The sequence below is a fragment of the Marmota flaviventris genome, chromosome 4 (assembly GCF_047511675.1).
Source record: "Marmota flaviventris isolate mMarFla1 chromosome 4, mMarFla1.hap1, whole genome shotgun sequence".
Lineage (NCBI taxonomy): Eukaryota > Metazoa > Chordata > Mammalia > Rodentia > Sciuridae > Marmota > Marmota flaviventris.
The window spans coordinates 120,819,479-120,840,276 of record NC_092501.1 but is presented as its reverse complement, the minus strand read 5'-3'; the positions used below and the strand labels follow the sequence as shown (position 1 = coordinate 120,840,276).

Here is a 20,798-nt window from a genome sequence, read left to right as displayed (position 1 = left end):
AGGTCTGAAGTCTAAGCACAGAACTTGCCATTGGCTTTTCTCTATGAGGAACAAAGATGACTTTCTGGAGGCTCAGATTTCCTGGTGACACTTTACAAGGGGTTGGACTGGAGTACTTGCTGCTTATCTGGCTGTTACTAGTGTCAGGCTCTTGCACCAAAACTGTCATTTCCTCACGTATGAGGAAGAAGCCCCGTGCACCGTCTTCGGTGTTCTCTCTGACCACATTTTGTTTAATTCCCAGAGCAAGGTACCTAGCCAGTTCTGACTTATAAAGCAATTCAACAGCTCTCTGCTTTGGGTGCCGAGGGTGACAGGCTGACTGTCGGGGATGTAGGCCTGGACCATTAGCGACTATGTGGCCAGGCCCCTCGATGTGTGCTGGTGTTCGACGTGGTCAGTTTCTCACAGGAGCAATTCCGGCTGGTGCACGTGGAGGTGGAGGTGAGGGACGTCAACGACCATGTGCTGTGCTTCCCCAGGGCCCAGATTCCAGTGGAGGTGTCAGAGGGTGCGGCCGTGGGCTTGTGCCATTGGATGAGGACGTGGCCATGACAACGCAGCATAGATGGATAACTGTGTGGCAAGTGTCATTGGACGAGGACGTGGGTGCCAATGGGCTGCAGAGTGTGCGACTAGCTGAGCCACACAGCCCGTTCCAAGCGGAGCTGCAGACGTGTGTTCGCGGTGCCCAATGCGTGGATCTGGTGCTGTTGCAGGAGCTGGGCTGCGAAAGTCAGGCTGCTTACAGCCTAGAGCCAGTGGCCTGGCCCAGGAGGGGGGCCGCTGGTTGCGGTCTGCCATCGCAACTCTTCAGCGTGAGTGTGCTGGACGCCAGTGACCACAGCCCAGCCTTCCCTCAGGGCGCGGTGGAGGACGCCCCTGTGGGCTTGTTGTTTCTGGACCTGGACGCGGCGGACCCCCACGAGGGCCCCAGTGGCGGGTGTTCTCCTTCTGTGCTTGCAACCCACCCAAAGTGAGCCGCCTCTTGTGGCTCGACCCGGGCTCCGGTCGCCTCATCCTAGCGGGTCCCGTGGACTACGAATGCCAGGACACCTATGATCTGGACGTGAGGTGCAGGACTGCGGCCCTGGTCCTCGGGTCGCCACCTGCAAGGTCATCGTGCTCATCCGTGATGTCAATGACAACGCTCCAGACATCGCTATCACTCCGCTCGCCACCCCGGGAGAACCAGTCACCTCGTCCTTCACCGCTACCGCGCTCCGGAAAGCAGGTGCGACCTTGTCAGCGGGGCTGGGGCTCTCCAGGCCTGCGCAAGCAACCTCTTTGGCGCCTAAAGGGTGAGCGCGCGAGAGCTCAGTGATTCTGGTCAGCACGTCGGACAGGGACTCGGGTTCCAACGGGCAGGTGCACTGCGCCCTCTATGGGTACAAGCACTTCCGACTGCAGCCGGCCCTTTTGGGTAATTAGTCGGTGGTTACTTAGACGTTGCTGGACAGAGTGCGCATCACAGAGTACTACCTGATGCTGGTGGCAGAGGACCACGGCGCGCCCCCACTGCTCACCGTGAAGCCTTACAGTGTGCATGTGGGCGATGTGAACCGACAGCGCACCGGTCTTCACACAGCCAGTCTATGAGATGTGAGTGATTGAGAACAATCCGCTTGGCTATGATGATCGCCTGGGATCCGGACCTGAGCCACAGTGGCCAGGTCACCTACCGCGGTTGGAAGACTAGATGGGCCGCGCCAAGGACTCCGTATCCACCCATGTCTCCTTGGACACAGTCACTGGAGAATTGCGCGCTCGACGGTGCTTTGACAGCGAGGAGCTGGCTGAAATGAAGCTGGTACTGGAGGCGCTAGACGGCGGCTTTCCACCGCTACAGCAGTGCGGTTGCAGGTGGAAGACCAGAACGCGCTCCACCAGGTGGCCCTGATGCTCTTCGATGGCTCAGCCCAGCTACCTCTGCCCCGAAGCGTGCCTTTAGGCTACCTAGTGACAAAACTGCAGGCAGAAAACGAGGACGAAGGCTTCAACGCAGAGCTGGCTCACAACCTCCTCTGCAGTGACAGCAGTTTCCGGCTTTTAGCACTGTACCTGGTTACCCGTGAACTGTCCCTGCAGCACCATCTGTCCTTTCAGCCCTCTGGCCCGCTGACCGCGGTCGTCGAGGTGAGATCGAAGCAGGCCTATCTTGTCACACACCGCCACTCAGCTTTTAGTGCCCACGGATCCAGTGCCACCTGGCGGAAAAGTGGTGCTGGTACCGCCGCCGCCGCCACCGGCGCCACCGCCGCCACTAGAGGGAGCGGAAGGACCAGTCTGGAGAAACACTGCTCAGGGAGCAGCAAGGCAACCTGAGCTCTCCATAGTGTGGGTCGGTGCTTGGGCCAGTGGCTGTGGTCTTTTGCTAGTGGCCATAGTCATTGTGACTTGTTCCTGCAAGGGAGAGGGTAGGACATGGAGGAATAGGCTTTGTGAGCACTGCCCAAGTGGGTATCAGACGAGAAGTGACCAAGCTGGCCGAAGTTGCAGAGTGTTAGGAGCTGACTCCCAGGGGTTCACCTTGAGGTTCTTCATGGGATCATGGCCGCCTTCCATTTCTTCAGAGGTCCAGGATGTCGGGTCTTCAGGAATTTCCAGGAGTGGGGGTAGCGGAGCATCTTTGTGTTCCTCTCCTGGGGAGAGGACCAGAATCTCACAGGCTCAGGTAGAGCACATTTCAGCTCTCTTATTGTCCTCATTAACTCCCCCACCCCAGATTTTGTTTCTTTTCTTTCTGTTTTATTGGTTCTTTCTTTTTATTAATTATACATGACAGTGAAATCCGTTTTTATAAAATTATGCAAGCATTGGATATATATTATTCTAATTAGAACCCCATTCTTGTAGTTGGGCATGATGGTGGGTTCACTTAGGTATGTTTTACATGTGTATATAGGAAAATTATCTCAGATTTTCCTACTATCTATTTTATTCCTATCCCCCACCCTTCCTTTCTTTCTCCTTTGTCTAATCTACTGAACTTCTCTTTTCATCCCTCTTCCCCTTTATTGTGCCTTAGCTTCCACATATCAGGGAAAGCATTGAATCTTTGTTTTTTTTTGGGGGGGGATTGGCTTATTTCACTTAGCATGATAGTATCCAGATCCATCCATTTACTGGCAAATATCATAAATCCATTCTTCTTTATGGCTGAGTAATAGTCCATTGTGTATATGTACCAGATTTCTTTATACAGTCATCTGTTGATGGGCATCTAGGTTGTTTCCATAGCTTAGCTATTGTGAATTGTGCTGCTATAAACATTGATGTGGCAGCATTACTATAGTATGCTGATTTTGAATCCTTTGGATATATCCTGAGGAGTGAGATAACTAGGTCAAATGGTGGTTCCAGTCCTAGTGGTCTTTTTTAAAAATAATTTTTAGTTGTGAATAGACGTTTATTTTACTTATTTATTTATATGTAGTGTTGGGAATCAAACCCAGTGCCTCACACATGCTAGGCAAGCACTCCACCACTGAGCCACAAACCCAGTCCATTCCTAGCTGTTTTGAAAATCTCCATACTGCTTTCCAGAGGGGCTGACCAATTTGCAGTTCCCCCATCAATGTATGAGCATTTCCTTTCCCCACATCCTCCCCAACATTTTTTTTGTTACTTGTATTCTTGATAATTGCCATTCAGACTGGAGTAAGATGAAATCTCTCTGTAGTTTTAATTTGCATTTCTCTAACTGCTAGATATGTCGAACATTTATTTCATGTATTGGTTGACCATTTGCATTTCTTCTTTTGAGGACTGTCTGTTTAGTTTCTTTGCCCATTTATTTGATTGGGTTATTCATTTTATTTGGTGTTAAGCTTTTTGAGTTCTTTGTATATCCTGGAAATACATTCATATTGGGGGGGGGGATCGTCTTATGAAAATTTGGTGCTGATCACATTGAGACTTCAAATGGCTAATGGGGCGGGGGTTAAAGAAGAAAAGTGCTCCACAGATGAGGGCAGAAGGGGCCCTGACAGTCAGATGTTGGTGTAGGCCGTGTCTGTTCTCTTTTTTTGCCCATGACAATTCCCCTTGGGTTGAATGCCGTCCTCCCTCAGGGTTAATGCTGCCGTCCTGAAGCACTTCAGATGAGGGATGCAGGGCCCTCTCTGTCAGTTTCCATATCTAAGGGTGAAATATTATGAACTGCTACTCTCCTCTCTTTTTAAATAGGGTTCATTCTCAGTTCCTTTTTATTCCCAACCCTTTACCGAGACGATAAATCTGCTGCATGTTTAAGGTAATTTCAGAATATTTATCGTTATCTCTAAGCAATGTGTTTGACAATTTTGAACACCCTTTTTTATGGATAACAAAGTAATTCTTCCTTTTTCACTATCAGGACACATCCACATCCAGATGAATTTAGTGTGAAGGACAGTGGAGAAGGAGACAGAGGATTGAATGACAGCAGTTCTGATATCAGTAGAGAGGGCTTCAAGAAAGCATCCTACCAAATGATTGCAAAGCAAGGGGGTAAGTTCAAACCTGTGACTTCCAATCTCTTCCTCTCAAAGTCATTGTCATACTTGTATGAATCACTGAAAAATAAACTGTACAAGTGGCCCATCTATACATTCGTAGAAGGCAGTGCCTCAGGCATTTCAGGTTACTGTAATAAGATACCCTAGACTGGGTGGCTTAAACAACAAACACCTATTTCTCATAATAGATAAAGTTCATAGGGGTCAGGATTTCATTTGCTGGGAATATATGAGTATATGGCTTTGTTTGGTTTTACTTTGCTTAGAGAATTCCGCACCAACGCAACCTCATGCTATTTGGTTTATCTGCTGTCTTATTTTGAGGTTTTGTTCCCTGGAAATGCACATTCTGTAAATGGTCAAATTCTCTCTGATGGTGTCTGGTTCTGGGATGGAGCTTCTTAGGGAAAGGCATTATCGATTATGAGTTTTTGTGTTAGTTTGCATGACAATGCAACCTGTTCTCTGTGTAAGAACTGGCCTTGATCCTCTTTGCAGATCAGTTCCTGTGTCTCAACACTACAAAGTCTTCTCATTTAAAACAAGACCCCTAATTCTTCTCAAGGTGTCCCAGTTACTACTGTTAGCCCCAAACATAGTGACTTAAAATAATAATTTTGTTATGCTCATGGATTCTGTGTGTCAACTTGGACAAGACTCAGAAAAGATGGTTTGTCTCTATACTCCAATGTGTTTGGGGACTTAGCTGAGAAAATTTAATGGCTGGAGCTAGAGTCATCTGAAGGTTTGTTTCATTACATAATGGGTATGTGAACTGAGATGACTCAAAGTCTAAAAAAGTGGATGAGGGAGAGGAAGGGAGGATCATGTTCTATTTACTTGACTTCCAACTTACCACATGGCAGCCTCAGGAAAGTCACATGGCAGCTCAGGGCTGCAAATCTGAATGATCCATCCAATAAGACAGAAGTCACATATTCTTTAATGACTCAGATCCTGAAATGACACTGTCATTTCCATTAATTTCCATCATATTCTACTGGTCCAAGGAATCTTTTTTTTGGTTTGTTTTTGTACCAGGGATTGAACCTCAGGGTGCTTAACCTCTGAGACATATCCCCAACCCTTTTTAAATATTTTATTTAAAGACAGGGTCTAACTGCTTTGCTTAGTGCCTTGCTAAGTTGCTGAAGCTGTCTCTGAATTTGAGATCATCCTGCCTCAACCTTTTGAGCAGCAGGGATTACAGGCATGTCCACAGTGCCCAAGTTGGTCCAAGCAATCTTAAACCCATCCCGGATTTGACCCTACCTCTATACTGAAAACTTTTCAAAGAATTTTGGGGAGTGTTTGTAAATCAATCAAACATGACCTAGAAAGTCCCACATTATCTAGTCCCTGGTTGCTTCTCACACCTGATTTGTTCTCACTCTTTCCCTTGATAATTTATATCAACGTTTTGACTTTCTTGTCTGTTGAATACACCAAGTTTTATCTCTATCTCAGACCTAAGGGCCTTGCTGTTCCTTTAGCTTTCCCTACATTTCCACATTGTTTATCCCCTGCCTTTGTTTAGGCCTTTGATCAAATGTCTATCTACTCAAAGAGATCTTCCATACCTCAGATTTCCTGTCCTCCTGACACTCTCCATCCTCTTTATCCAGCTTTGCTTTCCTTCATAACATTTATCATTACTGACATCAAATATATACTCAAAATAAAACAAAAGCAACACATTTACTGGATGGATGAATGAAAGGTGCATGCTAACCAGCAACTCGAATGACAGCTTTGTAGGATCATAATTGTATTTTAGATTGGGGTAGCCTTGTGTTGGTGTCTTTCTTTGTTTTTTGAAATGCCATTGGACCCCTGTACTTTCTGGAAAACTTTAGTGTCACCTTAAAAACGTTTTAAAATGTTTTTAAAAGATTTTAAAATTAATATATTATCCTGGATCATTTAATGTTAAATTAACTATTTTAGAATATCAAATAACTGGAACTCCTACTGTTTATTATTGTCTTAACTTACCAACTTATTCTTGTCTTAATTCAGCTTCCTCTTCCTAACATTATAAGCAAACCTTCTGGGTCCATGATAGCTCAAGGTGCTTCAGTGGCAGACAATAATGTGGTCAAGGCAATGTGTTCAGTCTGAGAGGATATAGTTTCTTGGTAATAACAATCACATTTCCTCTTACTGACAGGAACCTTTTACTTATTTAATAATCATTTGCATATCACTTTCTGTATGCCAGGAATTGTTCTGGTTGCTTTTAAAATATTACCTTACTTAAGAATTCCTACAACAATGCTGTTAAATAGGTACTATCATTGAACCCTATTCCACAAATGGGGAAACTGAGACAGAGATGTGAGAGTAATTTGGTCAATGCTAGGGAAGCTGTAAAGGGGAAGAGCTTAGTTTATAACCTGGAAAGTTTGCAGTTCATACTTTTAATGTTCTGCTTTACATATTTTCAATAGGTTTTTAAACCCTTACTTTATGGGTCTTTTAAAAATTTAGGACCGATTTACATTCCTGAGGATGTTTCTATCTTTGAGCGTGAATGAGATGTTCTGATTTATGGTTTGGTTTATCCTCCAACTCTCGACTGCATTTTCTTATAAAACTTTTAGTAGGGTTATTGAAAAAATGACACATGGGTGATGGCAAGGCAATTGAATTAAGAGCTGATAGTTAGAAGATAAGTTTAATGAAGGTTTTTTTTTTATCATTTTTGCATCTTGCCCTTAATGGTTAACCCAGAAAATAAATGGATTATTAAACACACTGCTAATCTTTTGAAATTTCATTTTTGATTGTAACTTCCCTCATTCCTCTCACCAAACCTATATTAAAGATTTCAGCGAATAATTTAATGGACTTGCTTGAATTTGATTTCCACTTCACTTCCTCAGTGTGCCAGCAGGTGGAGGTGCAAATCATTGGCAGAAAAACCAGAGAAAGAAAAAAGAAGCTAACAGCTGGAAAACTAGTTCCCTAATAATGAATGTTGTTTGCATTTTAAGCATATTGCTGTATAACATTTTGATTTTCCTCATTTTGGGTTTTAAACTCTGTTTTATTTCCAAGTTGTTTCAGATTATCAGAACGGAAAGCATTTAAGGATCCTGAAAGATTAAACCAGGAATCTCAAACCAGTATGAATTCTTCATCACATCATGAAAATAGCTACAGGATTGAAATTTCTTCAAAGACCCTTTACCCTCACATTTCCCAGCTGAAAAATATGAATTTCTATCCATAGCACTGAGAACTCAAATGATGTTATTTTCAAGTCTGTGCTTCCCAAAGTGAAGGGCTGCCAGATGTATATGACAGAGTTCAAAACCACAGGCCAGCATTGCCACCTCCCCTTTTTTTGGACAGAATGATGAATTAAATCATCCTTCCAGGTATAGATCACCTTGACATCCCTCAGAAATAGCCACTTCATTCTGAAATATTGCATCCCATATAGACAGTTATGTTTGGGGAATATATACATTTATGTTTCTGAAAAATGTTTAATAAGCCAAGTTATATGCCTCCTGGTTTTAGTACACATTTCCTTAAATTATGTCAATGATGACCTTATATTACATGGGAAAGTTTATGAAAGAGTCTGAAAAGTGATCTTTATTGCTATGAATATAATGAATGAACATATATTTTATATTCTTATTTATGAATATAAATACATATTCAGGATAGCTGTTCATTTATTTTTCTTAAAATATTTTTTAATTGTCAATAGGCCTTTATTTTATTTTTTTCATATGCAGTGCTGGGAATGCTAGGCAAGCACTCTGCCACTGAGCCACAATCCCAGCCCTGTTCATTTACTTTTGAATATGTATGTAATTCTATTTCAGAATAACCTTAAGGCTGGATTAAGAACCTAGTTTCCCAACCTTAATCATAAAGCTCAATGTGGAGCAATAGGAAGCTGTAGATAGGCAACAGTGAGGTGTGGGGCTTTCATCTCTCATCTGGCATCTAAGCCAGTTGCTGAGTGCTTCATGGGGATAATGGTGGCAGATTTTGGCAATGGGTTAAAATAAAATGGGAGTGGCTGGTGATGTTTCTTAGTACTAAACCATTTGCAGCAGCAGCCTGGTCAGAGGCTGGGACTATTGGCAGCAGGAGTGGCAAGAACTAGAGAAAAGCTCTTATGGTTTCTGCCATTTGGGTTAGAGTTCCTAGTGGGGTTCCTCTCCTAGATGTAAACAGGAGGCTAGAAGGAAACTGAAGTAAAAGAACAGGGGCAAAGAAGGAATTGGGCCCTGAATGCAGTGAATTGAGGGTCTTTGTGAGCAGCTGGGTCTTATTTTTGTCTGGCTGGCAATGGGACGGAGAATCCTGTCTTTTTTTTTTTTTTTCCAAGATTGGTCCAGATTGTGGAAAGATTGGAGTCTCCACGTGCAGGTCCTTAATATCAACTGGAAGGCTCTGAGGTCATTAGATTCCAACAGGCAAGATCTGTGCTACCTGATATGATAACCATTATCCACAAGTGACTGTTTAAGTTTAAATGAATTAAAATTCAATACAATGAAAAATTCAGTTCCTTAGTCATAGTATCCACATTTCAGTTGCTCAATAGCCAGACATAGCTAGAGGCTCCAGAATTGGACAGAGAAGCTATAAACATTTCTATTTTCATGGAAAGCACTGATCTGGAAGAGGCAGACTGGAGGAATACCTCCATGGGCTGGGCTTGAGGGGAGCCACAAACCTTGCTCATGTATATGGGGGATGGTGTGGTTTTGTTTGTTCTCCACACTTCCCTGGTCCATGACAGTTAAGTCTTTTATCAGTTCATGTATTTACTTCAGAGTAGATTGGCATATTATATTATTTATAATATAAATATAATGTAAAATCTTTGAAAAAGCCTAAGGATGATAATTTTCAGTAGCACAAGTTTCTCTAACAGGTAGAGAATTTCCAAAGGCTTTTCTGTGCTACCTAGCATGTTAAATTTATAGTCCTCACCATTGGTCCTATAACCTTGGAGATTTTGTGGCAATAGTCATGACAGAACCTACCCGCTTACTCTTAAACTCTTCCAAGAAATAATTCAGGAGTTTTCAAGACAAGTTATTCATTTTTTTTAACTTATGCTAAGGCGAGGAGCTGGTAAGTGCTTTTAATTTCTTTGGTCACTGGATTCCTATATAATATTTCTGCTATTGAAATTAGTCTCTGGGTCTCAGTGTCTTCAAAGTGTCAGTGTGCCATGGCAAGTTTCAGCTTTCTGGGTAGGATTGGGTAGGCTCCAAAGAGATGGCAGGAAATGTGAATGAACCTTACTTTACCTAGTACAAAGCTAAAAAGTAACATGGACACCTGTCTTTTGGGTTGTACCTAATAATGCATAAAATACACTAGAATATAATCATCCCTTGGTATCCACAGGGGATTAGTTCCAAGACCTCCTATAGATACAAAAATCTACAGATATTCAAGTCCTTTGTATATAATGGTACAGTGTTTTAGTATAACCTATGTGCATCCTCTCATATTCTTTGAGTCATCCCTATATGACTTATCACATTTAATACAATGTAAGTATTGTTATACTATATGGTTTAGGGAATAATGAGAAGAAAAATGTTGGTATGTATTCAGTATACAGTTTTAAAAATATTTCCATTTATAGTTAGTTGAATCTACAAATGCAGAACCCAGAGATATAGGGGGTCAACTGTAATTTTTTATGTGAATATATTCTGCAGAGAACAGTTTTTGAAAGCCAAGAATCTAAGATTTTCACTCGAATTTATAAACATAGAATCAGATATTTACATTTTTAAAAATCAGGTTCACATGTACTTTTAATATTAGCTTCTACCTTAATTATGATTCCTAAAGTAAATTACAGCTCCCCACACCTGCCTATTTGTGATTGCATTCTCAGAGTGAAATAATAATAGGTAACATTTATTACTCTCTATATGCAAGGCTCCTCTGCTAAAAGCTTTACATGAATTATTGTATTTATACCTCATAACAATTCTAGGAGGTAGTTACATTATTATCCCCATTTTATAGATGAGGAAATAGGTTTAGAGATGGTAATTTGTCTGAGGTCACACAGTAAGTAAAGGAACTTAGAGTTTTTAAAATTATGGCATAACATTAAAGTGCATGACTTTTAGGTTTACAGCCAAGTGAAATTTTCTACATACATACTCATATCACCAGTACTTAGATCAACATATGGAACATTCCCAGTTCCCTGGAATTTTCCCCCATGCACCTTCCCAGGCAATCCCTCTTCCAAAAGTAATCAGTATGCAGAATATAAACTGCTATAGCCATTGTGGAAAACAGTATAGAGGTTCCTCAAACAACAGAAAATAGAATCAACATAAATTCAATAAGTCCACTACTGGATATCCAGAGGAAATGTAATCAGTCCTTGAAGACATATCCATACCCCCATGTTCACTGAAGCAATATTCATAATAGCTAAGATAGGGAAATAACCAAATGTCTGCTAGTGGATGAATGGATAAAGCAATTGTAGTATATGTGAAATTCTTATTTGTCATAACCAGAGACAGATATATCTATGTAGATGTTATATGGTCTTAAAAGAAGGAAATCTCAGAAGAATAGAAGTCCAGTGGATTAGACAAAAGGAACTGAAGGGAAGGAAGGGGAGATAGGAATAGGAAAGACAGCAGAATGAATCGGACATAACTTTCTTATGTTCATATATGAATACATCATAGTGAATCTCCACATCATGTACAACTACAAGAATGGGATCCTAATTAGAATAATATATACTCCATATGTATAATATGTCAAAATATACTCTAGTGTCAGGTGTATCTAAAAAGAACAAACTAAAAAAAGATAAAAAAAAATTAAAAAGGAAATCTTACCACTTATAACATGGATGAAATTGGAGGATATTATACTAGTAGATAAACCAGATGCAGAAAGAAAAATACCACATAATCTTATCATTTGTGCAATCTAAAAAGTCGAATTCACAGAAGCTGAGAGTAGAATAGTGGTTAGCAGGGGCGGAGAGTAGAGGAAATGGGGAGATGTTGGTGCATCCTAGTTAGAATGGACTGACTGGGTGATAACTTCAGGCAGGTGGGGTATGGCTGGAGGAGGTAGGTCCCTAGGGGTATGCCCTGGAAGGGTGCCTCTTCCCTGTGGCTCTCACCCCTTATCTCCTTCCTTGCTGCCTGCCCTCTCCCATGATGTGCTGCCTCACCTTGGGCTCAGAGCAATGGCGTCAGTTGCCTATGAACTGAGACCTCTGAAACCATGAGCCCTAAATAAACTTTCCCTTCTCTAAGTTGTTTTTTTCAGGTATTTTGGTGACAGTAATGAAAAGTGGACTAAACCGCTGTGTCATATACTTGAAATTTGCTAACAGAGTGGATCTTCAATGCTCTCACCTCAAAGAGAAAAGGTAACTGTGACCTTCGGCTCGTCTATAGTAATCAGTTACATAACTTAAATATATGCAATTTAAATTTAAAAATATTTAAAGATAACGACTGTTTAAACTTTCACCATTTGTTATTTTTTCCTATACTTGAAATTTATATAAATGGAATCATAGAGGTTATACTATTTGGTGCCTAGCTCATAATTATGTCTATGAGCTTCATCCATACTGAATATATATATCATTATATGAATATTTTGCCACTTATTTGTAATACTATGGTTGATGCACAGTGGAGTTATTTCTAGTTTTGACTTTTGTGAATAATGAATGAATTCATTGATACTTTTTTTTTTGTGTGTGTGGATTCATTTCTCTTGATCATATGCCCAGGACTAGAACTGTTAGGCCAAGGGGTGACACAGTTAGGATTTGAACCTCAGATTTTCTGACTCTACTATTAGCCACTGAGCAATACCTACTACATCAATAACAGCTAATGAAGACTGAGAGCTCTCTAGATTTTATTTTCCCAATCAATCCCTTGATTCAGTTGAGAACCTTCTATAAGATTAACTAATAACAGCAAAGGAAGTTTTATATTTGTTTAACAAATAAGAGAGTCTTTTAAATTATCATTAAATTATTGATATATTACAATATATGTGGAACATTTAGCAGTCCCTCTTTTAAAAGACCATAATAATACCAATTTTTGACAGACATGTTTTGCTCATTGAAATGTATACAGTAAGAGTAGAGTTAGCAATTGATTATTCATTTAGTTGTATACTGTAATTAGCTAAGGAAGAAACAAATCAATTTTAAACCAATTTCCATAGTCTACACGTGCATGGGAATTGATTGCAGACTTGAATTTGCTGAATAAAAAGTGAAACTAGCTAATCTCAATTTGTATTTCATCGAGTAAATGTCAGCTATTGATTTCTGTAGCTTACTACTGGTGAGGCAATATGTCTGTCATTCTTTAGAGGTGGCACAGCACAATCACAATGCAGTTTAATTAGGTGTGGGCTAGTCATTTCACTTGCTTGAGGAAGATGAAATGTTTAGCTATGGTGGAAGGAAAAACCTCAGCCAGCTGTCTGCTCTATCACTCTCTTTCAGACTCTTAACATCTTAATTTAATGCTCATTGATTCTTATTGTTGGATGTTGTACTGAGCAGCCCTTTTGTAATGTGTGTTGGAAGATTGGCTAAAACTGTACAGGCCAACTCAATTCACTCAAGCTTTCTTGAACTCTTTTTTTTTTCTTTTTCTTTCTTTAACTCTTGACAATGCAGCATTACATTTTCGGGGAATGATTTGACCTGTGTGTTACAGAACAGGTTTCTACAGTGTGCCTGGTTTTCTTAAAGAGTGATCCATGTTGTCATTGTCATACAGGATTTGTATACTGTTTGACAAGTTGCTTTGCCTTCTGCAATGATGCAACATAGAATGGGTTATGTTGCACTGTTAATACCTATGTAAAAAGTGGCCTGAAATGGCAGAGAGAATAGTCTTTTTTTTCCTCAAAAGAAATGCCATAATCTCTCCCTCTCTCCCCTTCATTCATTCGCTTGTTTGTTTTCTTGCCTGTAAAGTGGGGATAACAGTACCTATTTCACTGGGACTTTGGGATGGCTAAATGTGATAGTATATATAAAATGTTTAGAGCAGTGTGTCTTGCACTTAGTAATCACTTAATAAGCCTTTATTATTATTAACATCAGAAACATTTTCACTGTTTTTTTTCTCGTCTAAATCAATGTAGTTTCTTATTGCAAATATTCCTAGATTTTTCTTTTTATATCTTTTCGTTTGGTGAATTGTTTTTTTTCTCATCTCTTTGGGTTGGCTACCATTATTATTTTTAAAGTAACTTTTCAAATGGGTGAGAGATTATGATTTAAAACCCTAGAGAATGATGGTATTTTTGACAGTGACATGAGAACAAAAAAGTTGTTATGAGAAACATTTTTAATGGTTCTTATAAAGTTAGAGAAGTTGGTTATTTTGTCCATGTCTCTATTTCAAGGCAACCATGGTCTTGACAGACATAGAGGACATTTAAATGGAAAGGCCAGGGTTCAGTGACAAGTATAGCAATTCTTTGGTTCAAGAATTAAATAAGAATCTCACAAACATGGAATCCCATTTTAACCTGCTTTGACATGTTCATGTACTCACCTGCTCTGCACCCTAAATAATCACATCAGGAGGCTGTTGTAATACCCGCAAGAGGCATGAAGTAACAAAATGGCAAAGGATCAGCCTCACACTCAGTCCTCTATAGCTGGGAGATGATTGGTGGGGAGGCATTACTAAATAATGGGACAGACTTCCAGAAAGGACTCAACATAAAAGGTATTCTCCCTCCAACTGGAAGCCAGGAAAACCTACAGAGTTTTTCCCATATAAGAACTCAAAGCCATTAGAGGCATAAATAATGCAGAAGACATTTTTATAAAAAGCAGATGCTCTGGTCCCAGATAACTTTTAAGCTCCATCTCTTGCCACCCTCCTGCTGGCACTTTCTTCTCCAGTCTCACTGGTCTACCTCCTGTAGAGTGGAGATGGGGCCTTTGCATAGACAGGAAGTCCAGGCTCTGATCCCAGAATCCAGAGCCACCACTCAGATGGCCCTCCCAGGTCCTTTAGAGAAATGGTCCCCTGGAATGTGTTGGTCTGCTCACCTGAGTCCATGTCCCCAAGCAACCTTCCTCCTCCATTTGATTTCTTCCCCACTGAGGTTTGTCTTCAGGGGAGAATGGTCTTCCGCATGCAAGGGCATACTTTCTGTCCTGTGCCAATTAGAACCTTCACTATGAATTAGTTAAATTATGACTTTGATTTTACAATCAGCATTTTGAGGATGAACTGATGTGATTCTGCTTTTCAGGGAAGGGCCTAGTTCACATTGTTGAACAGTTGGGTTTCTGAGTTTGTGTTTCTGAGTACTAGACCCTGTATTGTGACCAATGGACCAAGATAATTAATGCATGTACCTGAGGCATCTGAGAATAGCCCTATGGTCCTTCCCCAGATAAGACTTCACCCTAATTCCTGCACTAGATAAGCCAGAGCATGGAATGTTCTTTTAAAATTGAATGTCCACATCAGGCACCATGAGGGAGTAATAGCTAATGCCAGTGTAGCTTCTTGTGTGGACCGTGATATTTACTACAATCCTGAAAAGCAGGCACCATTATTATTTTTCTTCTCTGCATAAGAAAATTGAGGTTCAATTACTTATCCAAGTCACAGAACCAGTGTGTGGTGGAGCTTCAATGCCAGATTGTGTCTTCTGGGTTCAGTGCACGTACCACTTTGCCTTACTGCCTTTCCTTTAGCTTGTTAGTTCTTTATTTTATTAGGTCTATAGGTCTAGAAATCAAAGTACTTAAAAACCCATTTTGGTGGTTTCTTTGCTCAAATCACCAGGAGCAAATGAACAGTCTAAATGCATGTTCAACCACTGGAAGCCATGATCGGTTCCCTGGCTGAGTGTCCTTCATCCATCATGCCAGCTCCTGATGGACAGGACGGGTCTTGCACAAAGGGGAGTTTTTCTTCCTCTCTCAGTGGTGTTTCCTTTGAGGCATGCTACTGTTCAGGGCCTGTTGAGATTTTGATTAAAAAAGACAGATATTGTGCAACTTCTATTAATGTTCTATTCTCCTGTAGCAAAACGTAGGTTCTTGCAACTTTCTCAAGGGAATTTAATTTTCCATGTCTGTTGGCAAATTCAATTTTGAGTTTTACATAAAATACTAGAAAACAGTAGCCTTGTCAGGGATTATGCTTGTAATTCAATGATTCTTTGAGGTTACTTTACTTTGCTATCACACATGGTTTCTAACCCTTTTGCAACCTATTCTCCTATATTCCATAAGCCACTAGCTTTCTAAAGTAAAATAAAACTTCTTTTTAAAATATGGAATGCCTAAGGTTTTTTTTTTTTTTTTCTTTCTCCCATTACCTGCCTCTCTCTGGTTATGGTAATGCCATTTGATATTTTTTTCTTCAAAATGTTTTCCAAAGGGGGAAAAATTCTTTCTCTAGGCTAAAAACATATGAAGATCTGTTTTGAAAATGCTCAGCACACAGTAACTAATATTAAGACAGCACATTACACACCTGAATGGCTCTATAATACCTTCAGTGATACTGTGCCTGTGTGTGTGTGTGTGTGTGTATCTCAGTGTCCCAGTCTTTATCTAGCTCAATGTACATATAATTTACTTTTATTAATACTGGGACTTTGTGAATTGCTAGAGTATTTTCCTTCTCTTTCTTTCTCCCCGGTTCTCTCTTCCACTTGAATACTATTTTTTTTTTTTTGTCTCCATTGATGCTTTTCTGGTGTTGGAAAAGAATGGAGAACAAAGAAAGTCAAATATATGAATTTGATTTCTTTTATTTTTTGGCCACTTAAGTGTTAGAAAATGGTTAGATCAATCAAGCAACCAGTTCGCAGTTTGGAGCTGCAGCTTCTACTAATATTTTTCTAGAAATCCGGAGTAAACGGGGGCAGGGAGTGATATAAACATGATTTCCTGCCACTAATAAGTACCCTAGGGATACTCTTTTTTTCCTCTGGGATGTTACAGCCATATGTATGGAATCAATTGCTCATATTCCCATAGAAAGGCTAAGATAAAGCTTGAAGAATGATTAAGCTAGAAGTCCAAGTTTGTGTTTTAAAAGAGCCTCAAGTATTGTCTACAAGGGTCATATTTATAGACTCCATTGAACTGTGCATACACAGAAAACTGAAAAACTACAGTTTTATGGCATAAGGTTTTTTTGTTCTTTAAATTGAAGTCTTTGCTATCACACATGGTTTCTAAGAAAACCAAAGAAGAGATTTGATTTTAAAAAGTTTCATAGACTAAGAGTCAGTAAATTTTCTTACTTGGATTACCCTGAGAAAAGGTCATAAAATGCATGTTCTACCAGCCCTAAAACTGGTCCACATCCGATCAGACTTGCGAATCCCCTATTCAGAGTTTTCCTTCTTGTTAAGAATCTGTTCTGCCTACAGAGCTGAGTTTGGGGACAGATGGAGGCCCAGCTGTGTGTCAGAAGGGAACTTTTCTGCAGCCATCTGCTCTTTGCTTGGTGAGCTCCCATCAAATGCCTGAGTCCACAGCAGGCTTTAAAGATGATGGATTTCCCACTGTCCCTAAGGTTGACACAACTTCCCTCCCTTAATTGTACAGGGGCTGGGTTAGGGTGGTTTGGGGATCAGAAAATACATACTCTGCTCTTATACATTCATATTTCTTTCTCCTTTTTCTCTTTTGACTTAAGATCTGATAAAGTTAGACGGTATCAAAAGTCTCATCTTCATGCAGCCCATCCAAAGAGAAAGTAGATCAACTTCCTTTTCACGCCTCCAGTGACTGAGGTTCTTTGGGATCATGGCCAGTTGTATTTTTAATGATTAAGTGTAAAAAATAACAAACAAACAGGCAGACTTGTCTGTCAATAATCTCCCTGGCAAGCTGGATGTGGTTCATTTTCATATTTACATTTCTGCTTCCAGTGGATTATCTGATGGATATGTAGTCTGTGCATTCTTCTAGATACCCTAAATGGTATCTGTAGATCAAGCCAACCCATTATTGATCTGTGTACCTGGAATTAATTAACTGCCCTCCCAAGGTCTTGCTTTTACTGAACTTGCCTTTGGATTTATGCCAGAGGGCCAACGTGGGGGGAATAATAGAAGAGGTAGAGTTATGAAACTCACAATTATATTTATGCTAAGAATCCTTTTCTAAAAGTTTCTCCTATTCTTCCAGTTTTGGGCTTATGTATTTTGAGGCTATGCCACGTTAATTCAAATTTAGAATTGTTTTATCTTTCTGGTAGATCGACCATTTTATCATTATACCTATTTATAACTAGAATGCTTCTTTTTTTGTTTAAAAATGAAAAAATAACTAATTGTAGAAAATATGAAACATAAAATTTGTCATCTTAACAATTTTTTAGTGTTCAACTCAGTGGTGTTAAGTATACTTACATGGCTATGCTCTAGTAATCCTTATTTGGTAAAATCTACTTTTTATGATATGAATATAGCACCAGTTTTTTATGGCATATCTATTTTCATTTTTTAATTTCAATATTTATGTGTCTATATATTAGAATATGTCTTTTATAAGTAGCATGGTTTTTTAAAAATCTATTCTAAAAATTTTACCGTAAGAATATTTAGTTCATTACATTTATGTAATTGCCATTTCATATACTTAAATCTCCTATTTTGCTATTTGTTTTCTTTATTCTTTTTTCCTTCATTCCCTCCTTTGAAATAGTCAAGAATTTTATTTATTACTATTCAATTTTTCTCCTTTATTTGCCTTTGGTTAGAGATTACTCCTATTAGGCTAGACAGAACATTATGAACACTAGACTTTGAGAATCTACTGTAAATTAGAACTTTTCACCACTTTCTGAGAAATGTAAGACTGTGGAGCAGTTCACAGGACTCCTTTCTCACCTTCAGTCCATTGTCACCTGCTCTAGCTCTACATATGCTTTATACTTCATAAGAGAACATTTACTGTGTCATGCAGTCAGTATTCATTTAGTTTAATCCATTCACCGCTGTTACTCTTAATAATATTCTGCATTTCCTTGCTACCATCTGGGATCATTTTCTTCTGCTTGAAGAACTCATTAAATAATTCTTTTACTTTGGACCTGCTGACTATGAATTCCCTGTATTTATTGGTCTGAACAGATCTTTATCTCTTCTTCATTTAGAAATGAGATTTTCTCTAACTATAATACACATCCAGAAAAGTGCACATGAAGCTCAATGAACTGAACACACTGTGTGACCAGTATCCATCTCAAGATCATGGATCACGTTTGCCTGTCTCTGCATTATGTATACATGGAATCATATATTTTCTTTTATGATTGATTTATAGGTTTGTATTTGTGAGATTCTCTAATATTGGTGCATATAGTTATAGGGAGTTATGCTAATTTGCATAGTATTCAACTATGTGGCTATATAAATATTCATTTTATTACTGATACCTATTTGGGTAGTTGTCAATTTTGGTAGATTACATACAGTACTGCTATGAATATTTCAGTATGAATTCATGTCCTTCTCACATGTAAAATATATTCACCCTATTCCTGCAGCCCCCCAAGACAGCTCATTTGAGCATCAACTCCAGGTCCAAAGTCTCTTCAAAATATTTAAATCAGATAGGGTGGGACTCAATGTATGGTTTATAATGAGGCAAAATTCATCTCCAGCTTGGAATTTGTTAAGCCAGACAAATTATGTATTTCCAAAATTCTATGCCAAGACAGGCAGGAGATAGATATTCCCATTCTAATGGGGTGAAGTCACCACTTTAGAAAAGAATGATGGGTTCTTGTCAAGTCCAAAACCTAGCTGACAGTTGCATTAGATTTTAAGGTTAGAGAAAATCCTCTTGATACTCTGCCTTTCCAGGAGTACAGGAATGGCACTGTCACCTCCATGAACACAGGCAGGACTGACTCTAGGTGGCATCTTTAACCTCCAGGCATTGTGTGGTGGCAGTCTGGCCAGTGAAACGAAAGAGGAGACAAGTATATTCCCAAGACCTGTGTGCTCTGGACCTGAATGGCCTTTGGGGCCATTCACCATTTTTCTTGAAGGATAATTCATGTTTCCAGCCAAGTAGCTTTATTATCACATTCTGTGGGATCCAAGAAGTTTAATACTTTTTCTACATTTTGTTGCATCTCTATCCCTTTTAGTCCAAGCTGAAAGTGTCTTTCCTGGTGCTTGCTGAAATGACTGCTTGGATCATGGATAATTTCTTTTCTTTTTTTTAAGCAGAGGCAGTTTTAATTTGTCAGATCAGCTAAGAAAGATTTCTATCATTGAGCTGAAAGTTTAAGTATTTATAAAACTGTGATTTTTTTTCATTTACATTGAACAGTGAACATTTAAAAATGTCACCTCCTTAATGAAAGTTTATTTGCGATCTTCAAAGTATTCTTATGTTATGAAGCTGTTTTTTTTCACTAATTGCGAATATTTATATACTTCTTTTCCAATAGATCCTTTAAGCATGTATCTAGCCTGAAGGGAATCAAGATTAGTTTTCAATATTTTAAAAAATACCAAGTAAATAAGTGTTTCTGTGAATTATTTATTTATTTTGGAGTGGTTGTTCAGCCACACTCTTGATGCTGTCTTTAGAACATTAGTATTAAAGTTGTTTTGTAAAATGAACTGGTTTGAGAGTTTTCCAGAACTCTTCAAATTCTGTTTATTTTTTGATAAACAATTCATTCAATAGATCCTCTCACATTTTACTATAAGCACTAAGGAGAAATCAGGCCACATCTTCAACTCTTAGTTTAAAAGTCTCTTCAGAAAAATATCCAGTTTTATTGTTTGACAAGTTATCCCTTCTACAAAACACACACACACACAAAAACAATCCAGCCAAGTTCCTTGCCACTTTATAACAAGGATTGCTTGTTCTCTACTGTCTAAGAGCAAGTATTTATTTCCTCTGAGACTCCAGTAGGATCATTTTAATACTCATGTCCCTAATAGATCTCGAAACTCTTCCATCCTCTACCCATGACTCATTTCCAAAGCTGTTTCCGCATTTTTAGATATTTTTAGAAGAATCCCACTTGATAGTACCAAAATGAATATTACTACCAAAACAAAATACCATGGAATGGATGCCTCAGAATACAAAAATTGTGGATTTACATTCTGGAGGCTGGAAATTCAAAATCAATGTGCCAGTAGGGTTGGTTTCTTTTGAGGCATCTCTCCTTGGCTTGCAGGTGGGCCACCTTCTCACTGTGTCCTTATATGGACTTTCCTCCATGTACTCCTGTCTCTTTTTTTTAAAAG

The 20,798-nt window shown here is 39.4% G+C and overlaps 1 pseudogene; it reads left to right on the top strand.

Annotated features, from left to right (window-relative positions):
* The window catches only part of LOC114087260 (protocadherin-8-like), a 134,603-nt pseudogene extending 132,278 nt beyond the window's left edge, over window positions 1-2,325 (top strand).
* Window positions 2,326-20,798: the final 18,473 nt, after the last annotated feature.